This window comes from Asparagus officinalis, chromosome 5 (genome assembly GCF_001876935.1).
Source record: "Asparagus officinalis chromosome 5, Aspof.V1, whole genome shotgun sequence".
NCBI lineage: Eukaryota > Viridiplantae > Streptophyta > Magnoliopsida > Asparagales > Asparagaceae > Asparagus > Asparagus officinalis.
The window spans coordinates 57,783,077-57,801,300 of NC_033798.1; the positions used below are offsets into that span (position 1 = coordinate 57,783,077).

Consider the following 18,224-nt stretch of genomic DNA (forward strand, 5'->3'; position numbering starts at 1 on the left):
TGCCAGCCCACTAGCCTACCGTCATGCCTGACCGCAACCACCGCATGGCACGCTCACACGCCACGCCTGTTGTCTTCGGATCTCATCGTCTCTCATCTCCTTAAAAGGTGTATTTTATGAAAATTTTGAAATTTAAATTTTACATTGTTTATTGTTGAATTTAGTTGAAATACCCTAAATTATGATCTAAAATAAAAGAATTTGAATCTTGTAACCCTAGTTGAAAAAATTTCAGTTACATATTAACCCTAACTCAACTACATTTGCCCAATTTGAACAATACTTATAATCGTAAATCTAATCAGACACTTGTTAACTATTAACCCTAATTGAACACCCGATTCATTATAGCCAATTTACACTATATGTGCGATTATGTAAGTTTGTGATGTGAAAATGCGTGAAATAAAAAAAATTTCAAATAATAGATTGATATATGACACATTATAATTTTTAATAATGTATTATATATCCAATTTAGATGAATAAAAAAATAACATTATTTCTAGACTACCTTCGAATAATTATATCCAATTCTTTAGACTTACAATATAAGATAGACGACTCATATTTGGGTAGGAGATGAAGTTTTCTCCTGGAAATGACCATTTCATTTATATTATAAGAAGAAAGAATTAATATTTAAATTCGTAATTATTGGATATGTCCTTCTCAGACGGATTAGGAATATAGTAGTGCATACATCTAACTTTATATACTTTGTATGTTTTTATTTCTTGAAAGTTTCGAGAACACGTATTCGTTGTTCTTCGTGTACAATAAGCGTATGTTGTTCTGGATTCTTTAGAAAATTATGCTCTAAAGTCATAGATATGGATGAATTTAAAAAACTTGAAGCCGAGGTTCGAGTTACTCTATGCAATATGGAAGTAATATTTCTTTCTTTATTTTTTACAATTATGGTCCATCTTACCCAACATCTTACAAGAAAGGCTAGAATTGCAGGTCTTGTTACTTATCGTTGGATGTATCTCATTGAAATGTTAGGATTTTCGTCACCTTCATTAATTATATATGCAATTCTTATATTACCTTTATAATAATTACTTCTTTTTAAAATTTTAAGATACATGGGTTCCATGAAACACAATGTTTGCAATCGAGCTCGACTGGATGGTTCGATAGCTGAAGGATATGTGGCCAATGAATGCTTTGTGTTTGCATCTTGTTACATGTGTTAGAAGAAAACCACACATCATGCACCAGCTAGAACAAAAAGCATGAAAAATATCCAAGATCTCACTTAGATTAAATTCATGCATATGTATTGGAAAATCTTGATATTTTCCAAGACTAGAAGGTAACGAATGAAATTAGTAATATAGATGATATATGTTTACCAGTACAATCTTATATATTGTATTAATAGGTGACATTTGGAGAAGCTTAAGAATGAAATAACCGGTAGAGTACAGCGCATAATATTCAGAAAAAACATAAGAAAGAATTTTCAGATTGGTTCAGAATTGATGTAAGTTTTGTACAATTAAAATTTGAAGTTTCATAATATAACTTTAAGTTAACTTTTTCCTAAATATTCTCATATTATTTGTCTTAGGTTAAAAAATTACTTCTTGATGGCACTACATTACCAGATAAAATTATTATTTATGCACAACATCCTTACTACGAAGTAAGACGTTAGTCAATGGGTATAAATTCCGAATGCTAGAGACCGATGATAGAAGGGTAACCCAGAATAGTTGGGTCATGGGTTGTTTTGCTCAAGAATGTTTTTCAAGTATAAGAGATCAGAACCCAGTTCTAGCTGACAATATTATAGCCAATTAGAAGACATTGTGGAGATAATCTACGGGTTTGGTAAACCAAAACAATATAGTTACATGATGTTCAAGGTTCGATGGTGTCTTGCAAAAATATAAAAGGATCATTAGGGGTTTACACTTGTCAATCTCCACCGAGAAATATATATGAATGAGAAATTCATTTTCGCAGAACAAGCATCTCAGTGCTTCTTTATGAAAGATTCGAATGTAATGATTGATTGGGTGGTTTTGTACAAGGAGTCAAGTTATATTATTCTTCCTAATAACAATAAAAAAATGATGAAAAAGTGAAGATAATTATAATGAACTAATTGGGTCAGCTGATGACGTTTGGTAAGACTTCTCTTACACGCAAAACGTGGCGCTTGATCAAATAAGTAAACAAATAAAAGACAAACTATAGCAAATATACTCAGTAGATCTCGTGGAAAATAATTATAATAGGTATGAACTATTTTACAATGTATTATTGTTTAAAAAATTCCTAATAAAAATCAATAATGTTTTTCATAATAATTTGACTTTTGTGCATGTATATCTTTCTTGTTAAGTATCTTAAAAATTTAATTTATAGATAATGAATGTGAGGCTCTTTAGTGAGGACTGTGATCGATCACAGAGTATCACTCCAGGCACAGGTCATATTGAGGAGACATCACCATCTCCTTATGCAGGTATAAACTATTTAATATTTTAATATCTTTTATAAAATTATTAGCTATCTAGTTCATATTATTCCTTGCTTGCATATGTGAGTTATTCAACACTCGGCCCCTCTGGTGCACCACGAGCACTATCCCCTTAGTAGTTAATATTTCATATGATCAATTAAATTTTTATATTAATTATGGTATACAACAACGTCGTATACGTCACAACAGAATGGTGTTGCTGAAAGAAAAAATAGAACATTACTTAATGTAGTTAGATACATGTTGTCTCATTCTGGTCTCTCTAAAAACTTTTGGGGAAAGCATTGTTAATTGCAAACTACATTTTAAATAGAATTCCCACCAAATCAGTAGTATCTACACCTTATGAATTATGGAATGGGAGGAAACCTAATTTGAGTCATCTCAGGAAGTGGTGGATCTATAGCCCATGTTCTCATTCCATGTTAACTTAGAGATAAGTTAGATTTTAAAACAATAAAGTGTAGATTCATAGGATATTCAGAAAAGTCAAAAGGTTATAAGTTCTATAATAAATAAAAAGGAGTCATTGAAAGCAGAGATGCTACATTTCTAGAGAATCTAGAGGAAGAGGAACAAGTTCGAGAGGAAACAGAACCTCTAACTGTAATAGATGATGATTATTACAGTGTTGTTCCCACTAATGACCCTGATATTGTGAATGAACCTAACCTTAAAAATGATAAAATATCTATGGAAAATAATATGCCTAATCAACCGATTGTAGGCAACAAAAAGCCAAGAACACAACCTTCATGGATGGATGATTAACTATTTATATTCATGTGAGTCATCATGTTTCTCGGTAGATACAAATATAGAAGAATAAGATCCCTTAACCTTTTCTGATGCGATAAAATCGCATGAATCAGCTTTATGGCTAGAATCTATGTGAGAAGAACTTGATTCCATAGAAAAGAATAAGGTATGGGAGTTATGTGATCTACTAGAAAATAGAAAAGCCATAGGATGTAAATGGGTGCTCAAAAAGAAATATCGTGTTGATGGATCTATTGCTAAATTCAAAGCACAGTTAGTTGCCAAAGGTTATAACCAGAAGGCAGGAATAGATTTTCAGGAGACGTAATCTCCTGTAGCTAAATTTACATCCATTAGAATTATTTTGGCTATTGTTGTATATTTTGATTTGGAGTTATTCCAAATGGATGTTAAAACTATATTCCTTAACGGAAAGTTAAAGGAAGCAATATATATGCAACAACCTGAAGGTTTTCAGGTGAAAGAACATGAACATAAAGTTTATAAATTAATAAAATCTCTATATGGTTTAAAACGGTCTTCTAGACAATGGTATCTTAAATTTCATGATGCAGTTACTAAACTTGGTTTTATTCAAAATAAATTAGATAATTATGTATATGTCTTGAAAAGTGGGAGCAAGTTTACTATATTATCCTTATATGTGGATGATATATTGCTCGCTGGAAATGACATAGAAATGTTGAATAAAACCAAGGCAGATCTTAGTAAAAAGTTTGAGATGAAAGACATGGGAGATGCATCATATATTCTTGGAATTCAAATAATTCGAGATAGAAAGTCTAGAATGCTAAGTTTAAACCAAGAAAAATATTTAAGATCAGTTCTTAAAAGGTTTGGAATGGAAAATTCTAATCCGGCACCAACTCCGTTGGTTATGGGAAATAGATTATGTAAAGAGCAAAGCCCTGGAGGGGCAGAAGCCATTAGATGTTCCTTATGCTCAAGCAATTGGAAGCTTAATGTATGCAATATTATGCACCAGACCTGATATAGCTTATGTTGTGAGTCTCGTCAGTCGATATCAAAGTAATCCAGGACCAACACATTGGGAATCTGTTAAAAGGATATATCAGAGGTACATTGACTCATAGATTAGTTTATCAAGCTGAATCGCTTGAACTCCTCGCTTATTCCGATGCTGATTTCAGAGGTGATAAAGATGATGGAAAGTCCACTTCGGGACACTTATTCATCTTTGGAGGAGGAGCTGTTTCTTGGAGTAGCAAAAAACAAGGGTGTGTTGCTAGATATACGCAAGAAGCTGAATATATAGCTTGTAGTATGACAACTACACATGCTGTCTGGATAAGACGGGGCTTATATCCTTACTACAGATATGATTGCCGATCCTTTGACAAAAGGAATACCAACAGAATCTTTTATCAAACATGTAAGTTTGATGGGACTTAGGAATAAATAAGTCCAAGTAAAATTTTATGAATAATGAAATAAGAGTTACTCTCTACGGATAGTGGGAGTAATGATAAGGAGAAACATCTGATCTCACGGATAGTGTGAGTCATATCACTTGGTTGATTTGGTCAAGTGGGAGATGTTACCTTGAATCGGTCTTCGGTGACCAAATCAACGTTCGTTTCTCTGTTGAGAAGAACGTGGAAACGTGGGTTTGTTGAGAGGAAATCTCTCATGGGGCGGATTTGAGGGGGGTGGAGATAGTGGGCTTAGGCCCTATAAAAGGAGGGTCGATCTCCTTCAGAAATCACAACAACGAAAATAAAAGAAAACCTCTTACCATTATCTAGGCAAATGGGTTTGCTAAATTTCACAAAACTCCTTAAAAGTTAAGCTGTCTAACAAGAAAACCTCCTGAGCCATATTTTTCCCACTAAACACTTTTAAGGGTGTGTTTGGCAACTCACTCAAAATTGCGCCACAGGTCCTAGCCTAGTTTTATCTCAAACTAGTTTTAGTTTGGAGGGGGAGAGGGTGGTCCAAACTTCAAATTGTTTAGTGGCTACTATTTGGCCTAAAAAATTGAGCCAGAATTGGCTTAGTTTTTTGACAAATGGAAAAAAAGCTCAAAACTGAGTTAGGGTTCAGCTGTGGATCAATTTTAAAAGATAGCCAAACACACTCTAACTGTTTCCAAAAATACACGTGTAATGGCCCTTGAGCCAAATAAAATAAAATAAAATCTCTGTCATAAAATTAGAAAACCATCTTAAAAAATTTAACCTGAAAATTTATAATTTTTTAACGTTTATAGTGAGGATCAATAGAGAGTACGTGAGAAGTGAAATTTTTAAAAAAGAGAAAAAGGTTAAGAGTATGAGCTTCAATCTTGACCGGTGTACGAGGAAATAAAAGTCAGGAGCCAAAAGAGTTTAACAGGTTCTATGGGAAATTTGAAAGAGCTACTAGAAAAACCAAAGTTCAAGAGGGGCTTCCTAAAAATAGCCCCAAGTTTTAGCGGATTGAGCTGGATTTGGCGGCACTGCCTTTTTCTTAAAAACAGTACTTTACTTGTTTCTTGAAACAGTAATTTATTAGTTGTTTTTGGTGCTGCGGATTTCATTACTCTATTAGTTGTTTTTTGTGATATAATGGCCGATATCCAATATATCACCCGACATCCCCAATATCGATTGATATTACGCCTCGTTTGGTACGTAGGAATGGACTCAAATGAGAATGGAATGGAAGAAGGAATGGAATGAAATGAATGTGAGAATGGAATGGTCATTCCCATTCTCATGTTTGGGTGTAATTTATAAAATAAAATGAGAATGAACGTATTTTAAAATTGTATATTTTATTGATTCCCACTTAAGTGAGAATGCCCATTCCCTATCACTTCATTGGGAATACTCATTCCCACGTAAAGTGGGAATTGATGAGAAGTGGGAATGAGCATTCTAACTTCAAAAAAGAGGGTGTGTTTGGTAGAAAGGAATGAGAAGTGAGAATGATCATTTTATTCCACCACATTCCCGCGTACCAAACGAGGCCTTAAGGTGAAAGCCTCATTTCTCTTCCCCTCCCCCTCTCTACCCTCCATCCAAACAGGGCATTAGTTTAGAAAAGACAACTGGTCTTATAAAAATCCTAACCTGTGTAAATCGGCAATATAGAGCCTATCTCTTGCTTTCTGGCAGCAAATCCAAATCTGGCATTCGACCTGGCAAGGAATAAAAGAGCAGGACCCCCAATCCAAAACCAAATAAATCTCCATTGATTTTGATCTGTGACGTCGCAAATTCTAACAGCGGCCTCCTCCGAACATGATGAGGGAGCTCGTTAAAGGTGTGCATTCTTTCTTTCTTTTTTTTCCCTCTGCAATGCAATCTTCCTGCTTGTTTAAATGCCTCACTCGTTTAAATATTCCATTCACCTTAATTTGGACCCACTCTGTAATTAGCTGCTCTGTTTCTTTAATTTATTGCGCTTTTTTGACTGCTAACGGCCCACGAATGAAGAATTTCGTGTGTTCTTCAACCTCGAAATTGAGTATTCTAGTCTGGTAAGTTCACCAGCAGAGCCTCTCCTTAACGTATCAAAGAGTGGCAGTTCCAAACACTAGGCCAGTGCACGCGCACATTTTTTTTTTAATTTAGTTTTATGTGTGTATGCTTTATTGGTTTCATTTTAACCCTTGTTCTTGATTTCTTATTTCTGTTTGATTTCTGTTTGATTTCTAATTCTTTATGGTGCAGTTATTACAATATTGTTTTCCCTCAATATTACACAAACTGCCTTTTTTTTTTACTTTCCTTCTAAAAGCTGTCTGAAAAACTGCAGATATTACTAAGGTAATCTTTCTCAAAACCAATTAAATGACATAGTAGCATTTTTCAAATCTGAGATTATTCGGTAAGAAGTATCCGGTATCTCTTACTACCAAATAACAGATACACTAAATTCACCTGTTGTGGTATATTCTCAATAAAGAAAGTAGAAACACAGGATAGTCAATAAATCTAAATAAACCGCAGTCGCTGTAAATGTAACATTATCTAAAGAGCCACATCAAATCATAAGAATACACTATAAGATGCCTTGACAATTGAGATATCTGACATAATAATCTCAAGTAAATGTTAATATTAAACTGAAAGGCTGAAACATAACAATTTCAGAATTGCAAGCAGACTTCCTTCCATAGCAATTTAAATTCTTACAAAATATTGTCTCGTCATTCCTGCCGCAAACACCCAACATGACAATTAACATGTACAACAATAACGACAACAAAACCTCACCATAGAAATTACAGTATAAAGAACACTTTACCAATGGAACTTTTTTTAGTCCAAACAGATGTAGAAGAGGAGGGGGGTTTGGATTTGAGGCTGTGGGATCCAAGGTGACTGCAATGCTAAGCAGACATCAAGAACAGCAGAAAGGTTTTGAGATCATGTACATAATTAGAACTAAAAGTGTTACTGCTGACTGCTAGTATAAGAACTTAGCCTCACTGTATTTATATTGAGCATGGTCATTGGTCAAGTTATTAGGAATGATCACTGTCAGAAATAACATAATTTCTCAAATATGAAACTTTTTTGGAGTTATCGCATCTTTCTATTACTGCAACCTTTACTGTGAACAAGTAAGCCTGCAACATACTTTTGTTGATTAGGTTCAGATTATACATTTAATCTTTATCTTGTCTCTGCACATTTTATCCTTTCACACTCATTCACATTTAATCTTTGAACAAATAATTCAGGACATTTATTTCATTAAATATATATTAATTACCAGCTGAAATGATCACAGATGATAGACACTCCAAATAGCATTATGGTAAGGAAGTTGTGAAAAAAACTGTTTCTTTGTCACTTGAAATATGTAACAGGGAGTGAGTGGCATTAACATGAGAAGCACTTTCTAGTATTGAGAAAAATACATTCGCAAAAAATGCCAAAAGTCATAAATGATATTAAGACCATATCGCTTTGTTGCAAGTCATATAAAAGGACATACTGATACATATATCGTCCATTTCAGGGATATTCAAAGCAATGCCTACATTACACACAAGATAATTGTATTATGGTATGTATTATAAGAAAACCTTGATAACATTTTTTATCAAATAAAATTGCTCCTCATAACATAAATAAATTAAAGTAAGAGACATTACAATAAAATTTGTTTTTACATTTGTAGCTTGAAATTTTAAAGGGAGATATAGGATACAAAATAAAACAAAAACTTTTTTTAAAATATAAATATTTATATTTATTTCCAAAAATAGTTAACATAATGTTTTATTACAAGAAACATCCAACTTTCTGAAAGTGGGATGTTTTTCAAAACTTTCGATTTGTAACTAGTAACTACCTGAGATTGGCGCTCCTTGTTAGGGTATACGCCAACAAGAACGCCTCAAACGAAGACGCAAAACACATTCAAACGATCTTGGAATCACAGAATAAAACTAGCAAACACAAATTCAATCACAATACTCACAGATATAACATGGTTCACTCTTATGGAGCTACTCCCCGGTGCAACGACGACGCCCAATTCCTTTATATTCCTTTCGATATTATAAAAGAAAAAGATAAAAGAGAACACCCTCTCTTGATCAAGATACTCTTCAAAAATTCACACACTCTCTTAAGGTCTCTCAATGATATTACTTATATCTGTATCTTTCTCTTTCTCTCTTTGCTACTGAGATACTTTACAATCAAACTTAGGGGTATTTATAAGTTTTCTTATGGGGGTAGGTGAATACTATTTGGGGGTACGTGAATACTGTAGCAGGGGGATAGGTGAACACTATTTGGGGGTAGGTGAACATTGTAGCAGGGGGTGGGTGAGAAGGCTATCCACACAACCTCAATGTTCTCAACAATCTCCCACTTGGAGAGTCTTCTCAACAAACTATGTTTCTTGATTGCATTATCCGGATGTCTTATATATTTGGCGTCTTACACGACCCTCAACGTTCTCAATGGATGCCATATGAGGTTGCACACAACCTCAACTTCTCGAGCGGAACTGGCTTGGTTAGCATATCGGCTGGATTGTGCCTCATATCAATCTTTACAAGCTTGAACTCGTTTCTGCTTTGCCATCTCCGTATGGTATGATGCTTCACGTCAACATTCTTGATCCGAGTATGGAATGCGTCGTTCTCTGACAAGTGAATGGCCTTTGACTGTCGCAGTGGATGAAGTATTTCTCAAAGCTTACCCCGAGCTTGAGAAGAAAAGTTTTTAACCATAGCAACTCCTTTGCTGCCTCTACTGCAGACACGTACTCGGCTTCGGTTGTTGACATAGCCACAGTATCCTATAATTTGGATCTTCAACTTATCGCTCCACCACCCAAGATGAAAATATAGTCGTTCGTGCTCCTTCTTGAGTCTATGTCCCCAGCGTAGTCTGCATCACAAAAGCCCTCTAACTATGAATCTGCCCCGCCATACTTAAGACAATGGTCAGACGAGCATCTCAAGTAGCGTAGAAGCTACTTGACCGTACCCCAGTGGTGCTTTCCTAGATTGCTTATGAAGCTGCTCACAACTCCCACTCCTTGTGTAATATCTGGCCTCGTACACACCATCGCATACATCAAACTTCCGACCGCAGATGCGTATGATATGTTGGCCATGAACTCATGCTCTTCAACAGTCTCTGGTGCTTGGGTCTTCAATAGCTTGATATGGCTCGTAAATTGCGAACCCACCAGTTTAGCTTTCTCCATGCTAAACTTTTTAAAAATCTTCTCAATATAAGCCTTCTGAGACAACCTCAACCTACGTGCTGATCTATCTCTGATGATCATCATCCTAAGAATCTGGTTTGTTGGATCCAGATCCTTCATCTCGAAGCAGTCGGAGAGACGCCCTTTGAGCTTTTCAATGCAGGCCAAGTCGGGCCCTACAATTAACATGTCATCAACATAAATCAAGAGTATCACATAGGATTCGTCATACCTCTTGATGAAGCAGCAGTGGTTTGTGTCGCATTTGAGAAAACCACTCTCCATAAAGTTCTCGAGCTTTATGTACCACTATCGCGGAGCTTACTTCAGGCCATACAAGCTCTTGCCAGGCGATACAAGAGGCCCTTCCTGTCTCGTTCTTCGAAGCCCACCGGTTGATGCATATAGATCTCTTTCTCCAAATCTTCATGAAGGAATGTCATCTTCACATCCATCTGCTCTCGATGAAGATCTCGAATTGCCACAATGCTCAGCACAGTCCAGATCATGATCAACTTGACGATAGGAGTGAAAACATCAGAATAGTTTATCCCTGTTTTCTGCTCATTGCCCTTCACTACAAGCCTCGCTTTGTAGTGTCTTCGTCCATCAACTTCATCATTGACCTAATAAATCTACCGATTGTGAAGAGCCTTTCATCCTCTTGGAAGCTTTACGAGCTCTCAAGTCTCATTCTTCGTCAAGAATTTTATTTTTTCCTCCATGACAAACTCTCACTCGTCCCGAGCTTTATCGGACTGCTGTACCTCCTCATAGCTCTCTGTCTCATCACTGTCAGTCAGAAAAAGATAATTCATGGTGAAAAGGTATCTCTCTGGCACGCTTGAATTTCTTAGAGCTTTGCGAACTACGATCGGCAGCTCTGCTGGATCCTGCTATGGTGCATCCGGCACGTTCTCTTGGTCTCCGTCTTTTATGCTGACTGGTATCTCACCGTCGTCCTCACTGTCAGTAATATATGAGAAAAGAGGGGGAGATAGCTAACTTTTACTCACCTCTTTAGTCTTGTACACCACATTCTCATGGAACACGACGTCACGACTTTGCACCACCTTGCGTACATCATGATCCTAGAAACGGTACTCATACTCATCTCCTCCATAGCCGATGAAAGAGAGTTTCTTTGACTTTGGATCAAGCTTTGACCGGTCTGCAGGATTGGTCATGACATAGGTGTTAACCAAAGACTCGTAAGTGTTCTAGTGTCAGCTTTTTTTCAGTCCAAACCTCTTCAAGTATCCCATAACTGAGAGCCGCGAATGGTCCGTAGTTGATCAAGTATGCAGCAGTATTCACAGCATCGGCCTAAAAACTCTTAGGCAATCCAGAATGGATCCTCATACTTCTGACGCGCTCCAAGATAGTACAATTCATACGCTCTACCACTCCGTTGTGTTGAGGTGTGGCTAGAATGGTCTTCAGTCTCCTAATCCCATGGGATGAGCAGAAGTTCTCGAATTCCTGGCTGCAATATTCGCCTTCATTATCAGACTTTAAACACTTCAGCTTATTGCCTGTTTCGTTCTTCACATAGGCAAGCCGCTTCTTAAAGATGATGAAAACATCTGACTTGTGTTTTAAGAATAACACTCATAGTTTTCTAGTAGCATCATCAATGAAAGAGAAAAAGTAAAGAGAGTTACCAACAGATGGGACTTGCGCAGGGCCTTTGAAGCCGATCTGGTCTTGTTGAAGCTCACCTTTTTCTGTTTGCCTAGGATGCAGTCCTCACAGAAAATCAGATCGATCTTGCTCAAACCCGAAAACCTCTCTTCCGTGGTCATAATCTGCATCTCCTTCTCTCTCATGTGGCCAAGTCGCCGATGCCAAGTCATGCAGTCGGCGGATGATGATGATGATGCTTGTCCTGCAGCAAGCAAGCGGTCGATGTTCCCATTGGTAATGTAAAGAGACCCCTCGCGTTTGTCGTGTGCTATCACCAGGGCATCCTTGGACACCTTCCAGCTTCCCTGCTCGAAGGATACTTTATAACTGGAGTCAGACAATTGCTCGACTGATATAAGATTCCGCGTGAGATCCGGTACATGTCGAATGTCGTTTAGCGTCAAAGTGGTCCCGCCCTCCATCTTGAGGGTACAATTTCCCTTCCGGAGACCTTGCAAGGTTAATTATTACCAAGATAGACTGTCCCCAAGTCATTCACGAACGATGAAAGTAACTTTTGTTGTGAGGTTGCATGGAAAGATGTACTAGAGTTGATGACTCACACATCGCTTTTGTCTTCAAGAGATAGGAGAATCGCATCCGAATCCGTCATGTGCATAAGATTGGCTGCACCATCGGCCTGATCATCCCCTGCTGATGCTGAAACAGAAGCTCTATAGTCCAGTGCAAAGTGATCATTCTTTCCACATCTGAAGCACTTCCTTTCACAGTAACCATTCGGCTTCAGCTCTTTAGACTTCTCTCTGGACTTTGATCGGCCTCGTCGTCCTTTACCATTCTTCTGTGCACGCCCTCGTGCCTCGACATGCAAAGCACTCTCATTGCTAGAGGCCTCAGCTCCTGAGACTTTGCGGTAAGATTCTTCATCCAGAATTGTCCTAATCATTGTGTCAAGTTTCATCTTGTCATTGTCATTGACATTGCTCACCGTCATCACCATATTCTCCCATGAATCTGGTAGACAAGAAAGTAACAGAATAGCTTGGATCTCATTGTCGAACTTGAGATCCACTACAGCAAGCTGTTGCACCGCAGCCTGAAATTCGTTTAAGAAGTCCGTTACGCGAGCTCCTTGTTGCATCTTTAGATTGAATAGCTTCTTCATCAGGTACACCTTATTTGAGGTAGACGACTTCTCATACAGCGCCTCCAAGACCTCCATTAACTCCTTGGTAGTGGTCGCATGCGAGACGTTGTAAGTCACATGCTGATCAAGGTTGAGCATGATGGTGGCAAGTGTTTTATGATCGAGCACCTTTTATCTGCATCCTCCAATACCTAAAATTTTGAACGCCGAACTTCTCAATCCGAAGCCTGTTGTCTTCAACTGTAGATCCCATGACGAAAAATTTCATCTTTCCCAAACCGTATGCTCTGATACCACTTGTTAGGGTACATGCCAAAAAGAACGCCTCAAACGAAGACGCAAAACAAACCCAAACGATCTTGGAATTACAGAATAAAACTAGCAAATACGAATTCAATCACAGTACTCACAGATATAACGTGGTTCACTCTTACGGAGCTACTCCACGGTGCAACGACGACGCCCAATTTCTTTATATTCCTTTCGAGGTTACAAAGGAAAAAGATAAAAGAGAACACCCTCTCTTGATTAAGATACTCTCTAATAATTCTCACAAAGTCTCTCTCAAGATCTCTCAATGATATTACTTATATCTGTATCTTTCTCTTTCTCTCTCTACTATTGAGATACTTTACAAATCAAACTAAGGGGGATATTTAGAAGTTTTCTCATGGGGGTGGTGAACACTATTTGGGGTAGGTGAACACTATAGCAGGGGATAGGTGAACACTATTTGGGGGTAGGTGAACACTGTAGCAGGAGTAGGTGAGAAGGCTATCCACATAGCCTCAACGTTCTCAACACTCCTAGTAAAGAATCTGCTTAGTAAAATAGCTGAGACTAACAATTGTGAATAGTTAATAAAATAGAATTTTTAAAGTTGGTCAATTTTTGTAAATAATATTTAGTGGGTCAAATTTTATAATTAAATATAAAAGTTGTTTCTGAATAGATTTGTCCATAAATAAATTATTCAGTATTCAGAGATCTTGCTTATAACTATGGGCCTATTTGTTTCATTTCCATAAACAATAGTAAACCCATTTCTATGTAGAAAGCCTATTTTTGGGGTTTTCTAGATGATACTGGGAATTGTTTTTTTTTTTTCGCTCAAAATAACCCAGAAAGCAACCATGGAAAGCAGGAGTTTCTTAATACAGAAGTTTGGAGGGAACCCAAAAAAAAAAAAAAAAGGAAAATCACCACTTTATGTAAAGGCTAGATATCCCAAAACACTTCTCCACAATTATAGATTAATTTTTTTCACCTTTCCAGCAATCTCCACTCTAAAAACTTCGAACTGGGGTTTTTGCAAAATGCTGTCATTTTCTGACGTTTCTTGACAATGTTTATTGAAATTACAAAAGCAACCAGACACATTATTAGGAAACCTTTTGGTGTTTTTTGACAGTTTCCACCTGTGTGGTTTCCAACCATTTCCGTACTTTTCCAAGTGAAAGGAACAGGCACTATATGTATTCTTTCTGTTTTAGTGTAAAATTTAGAAAAATAAGTTTTAATATGTGACTAGTGCATTTGCATGCGCAAAACTGCTAGTACATATAAAGATCATGCTTGTGTTTACAGAAAATTTACTCTTCATGGTTGGTCTCATAACAAGACTAACATATAGCACACTCTACCAAAGGACCTTTATTTTAGTGCATAAATCTTCAAATTGTGGTAATTCCAAAGAAATGCGAAAAAAGTTGAGTTTGAAGTTGTGGGATCAATGTTTATATAGACACAGAACCTTTGATAATCCAATATTTCAATTTATACTTTGCCTCCTGGGGACCAATGTTTTATTTTTTGGTCAATGTGAATTTTATTTCATTACCAATTGCGCATGAAGTACAGAGTTATCAGGTTACAACCAGATCCAATATATCACAAAACAAGTAATCAAAACCGCTCACAACTCACAGTACAAAATATCACTCAAAACACATATGACAATCATTTGAGGGAATCAACCCAGTTTTGGTACTTGACAGGATTTGAAGCATGAAACACAGATGTAAGCACCAAAACTTTGTATCTCCTGATAAGCCATTCACAGGGCCTTTCTTCTTCATTGTGAAGTCTTCTGTTCCTCTCCATCCATAAGCAGTATATACAAGTAACAAAACAAGCTACTTTCAGTTTCTTATTAAACGAATTATCCCTCATATTCTTCACTCACAACTTCTAAATCTCAAATACAATGAATGCATTATCTCATTCCAAACCTGACAAGAGTAAATGTTGGTGATCTTCCTGCTCAGATTTGCAAAGAATACATAAACTCTGCTGAACAATCCCCATTTTGATCAATCTGTTATTAGTTAAATGTTTTTGTGTGAAAGCTAACCAGACAACGAAGGAGTGTTTTGAAATACACGATGAACACCATACTGATTGATACCAATCAATCCACTGCAGGTAAGAGAGAATGATATATAAATGAAAATTTACAACCTGACCCGCAAATTGCTTTTATCTTTGGGTGATATTGTCAAGAAATCCCCATGTAGCCAAGACAAAATCCCCTACTTTCAATAATTTCTTCCAGCACCAAGAATCACCATTTCTAGCCTGAACCTTCCAAAATTAGCCTTTGCCTCCTCGTGTCCAATGTTTTAGATCAAGTACATTTTTTGTTTAACATTGATTACAATTGCAGCATATCACAGATCATTTTCCAAGATTGCCTGTTCGTTCCTACTCACTTTATGCTTGTTGTTTAAACTGCTAACATACATTTGATTTTTTTCGGAAGTTGTACTGCTGTTATCCCTTGACGAAAAGTCTATTTTGCAAGAGCACAAGACTCCTATTCTTTAACATATCAAATGTTAAGCATTTAAAATAAACAAGTGTTTCTTCATTTTTAATAGTGCAATGTAAACACGTGTTTCTTCATTTTTATTAGTCCAAGGGGCTTAAGTTTCAAAACTTGGAAGTTCTCAAAAAAAAAAGTTTCAGTCCTTGTGTTTAGTTCTTTTGTGTTGGAAAGTGTAAGAGATGATCTTCTTCATTCGAAATGATATGCATATGATCATGATCATACACAATGTTTTTTTTTTTTTTTAAAGTTTTATGACTTTTGATAGCTTAAGCATGTTTTGGGGGCTACTTAGCGCAATCTTTTTAAGGTGACATGAGAAGAAGGATAAGAAGAAAATTCTAACACATTTTTGCCTAATGCAGATGAAGTGGAGCCCATTTCATACGTTAACACTATCAGGCCAGATTCTTTACTTGGATCATGAACTTGGTAAAGATATTTATTCTGTAGACAAGGTACTGCATTTATTGTAAAAGCTGCTGATCATCTCCTGTAGCTTTTCTCATCAAAAGAATGAAGCTTGAGGAATGAGGACTTTTGGTGACACACGATGGTTTTACGGCTCTCCATGGAGCAGTGATTGGCAAAAAGGAGGCCATTATCAGCAATCTTTTAAGGAAAGTTAGGATAGGGTGAGGACGTTCTTTTGGCTTCATCTTACTGATATTGTGTATATTTTTATTTTGGGTAAATTTTTTCATCAATGTTGCAGGACGGTGCCCCTCTGCTACATCATGCAGTTCAAGTTGATGTCATGCAAACTGTGAAGTTACTGATCAAATACAGACTTGATGTAAATGTTGCAGATAAGGTGTGGTATATAAGTGGCCACCTTTCTGTTGAGTTATCTGGATTTACTAAATACCTGCTTTATTACATAAAGGACGGATGGACTCCATTGCATGTAGCTATGCAAAGTCACCTAGAGACATAACAAAAGTATTGTTGGTAAATGGTGCTGACAAAACAAGAAATAATAAGGTAATGACTGCAAAACTTGCATTCAGCCTATGAATCTGATATGGAGTTTTATTTTAGTTTGTATTATTGACCAACTGAACATGTTTCATTATTTACAATTTAATCATCTCTAGCATAATCGTACATGCATTGTGAATCTAGTGGTCCTCTTTTAGTTATATGTTGAGAAATTTCCCCCCAGAAGTGGGCCTGAACCAAGTCACCGACATATGCATGAAGTCATCTATTTATGTGTCTTTGATATATGTATATTCGATTATATACAGGTGCATTAGCTAAACATCTAAAATGGTAAAATGATCTATAAGAGAATCAAACTTTGTAAAGCAGGGAGCATAATATATTTTAACCTGTATATATTTGTAGCGAATAAAAGTTAATATTTTTGCAGAAAATGAATGAAGATAGACAAGTCTTTTCTGTGGGAGCAGTGTCCCTACATGCCAATTCTTGGTTAGGGGGAATGGCTTACGGAAAACTTTAGTCTTTAATATAGAACAAAGTTGTGGAAAGCAGAAAGCAGAGCGAAGCTGCAAGATGCCACTTACGCTTTTTGGAATTAAGCGAAGCTTAAATGGAAAAAACATCAAGGTAATTTGCTTTTTGATTTTTTAAATAGGGGCAAAATTCAAAAAAATTCAAAAAAAATTGAAAATTATAAAATAAGCAAAAAAATAGGAAGAAATTTGTTCTACAAATGCATGTATAATGTGTAGAGATCCTAACCATGAAATAGATGTGTAAATATTTAGATTCAATTATGCAATATTAACAGAATGCTATGTGCATGACAATGTGATAAACTAATATCTAGCATACTATGCGCACCAAATAGTCAACAAGTTAATAACTTAATGTAAATTATCTCCTTTTGATGGCTTCTTTTTGGTTTAATGACCATCTGCAGCGCTTTTTCTACCAAGTCTGCTTATGGAGGGGGCTTTTTCAAGTGGAAAACAGGCTCAAAATGCTTAAGCGGTCGTGTAAGATCTGCCTTTTCCTGCTTTTTAGAACACTATTATAGACATGCTTCAATCAGCAGTATTCACCAAAAAAAATTTCACTTTGTAGGTTACTACATAATGGAAACATGATAAGGTACGGTTCCTGCAACAAGAAGATGAATTTTGTCGTTTCTCTCTCTGAATCTGTTGACAAGTAGGAACCAAAATATTAACTAAATTTAACTCTTCGGATTGCATAGCTGATGTAGAATGCATAAAATATCTACTTGCAGTTGAACAACAACCACAGCTCTTGGATCCTATCTTACTTGAAAGAAACGAAATCATAATCTGATGTGGAAAGCAATATATCATTGAAGCTACAGTGCAGATTTGATACCAAAACTTCTTAACCCTACCACTGGCTCTTGACATGGGAATATTTTTTTGATAGCTCTTGAGTATATAGGATTTAACGTGGTTCGGTCAGTATGACCTACGTCTACGGACAAGAACAGCAGAGAACTTCACTAATCACCAAAAGAGAAGATTACAAAAGAGGAGACCACTCTCTAACCAAAGACTCTCACAAAGAAAGAGACAAATTCTTTCTATCTCACTCATTTCTCTCTCTATTCAACTCTTTTCTTTTCTTTCTCTTTTGGTGATTGGTGATTAGTGAAGTTCTCTGCTGTTCTCGTCCGTGGATAT

General features: G+C 36.4%; 1 long non-coding RNA gene across 1 annotated transcript; it reads left to right on the forward strand.

The window, feature by feature from the left end:
• On the forward strand, positions 6,325-17,946 carry LOC109843435. The gene is made up of 8 exons (XR_002247679.1): positions 6,325-6,547; positions 15,951-16,017; positions 16,101-16,220; positions 16,301-16,569; positions 16,961-17,160; positions 17,477-17,552; positions 17,641-17,667; positions 17,807-17,946. It is a non-coding gene; the product is annotated as an uncharacterized LOC109843435 (long non-coding RNA).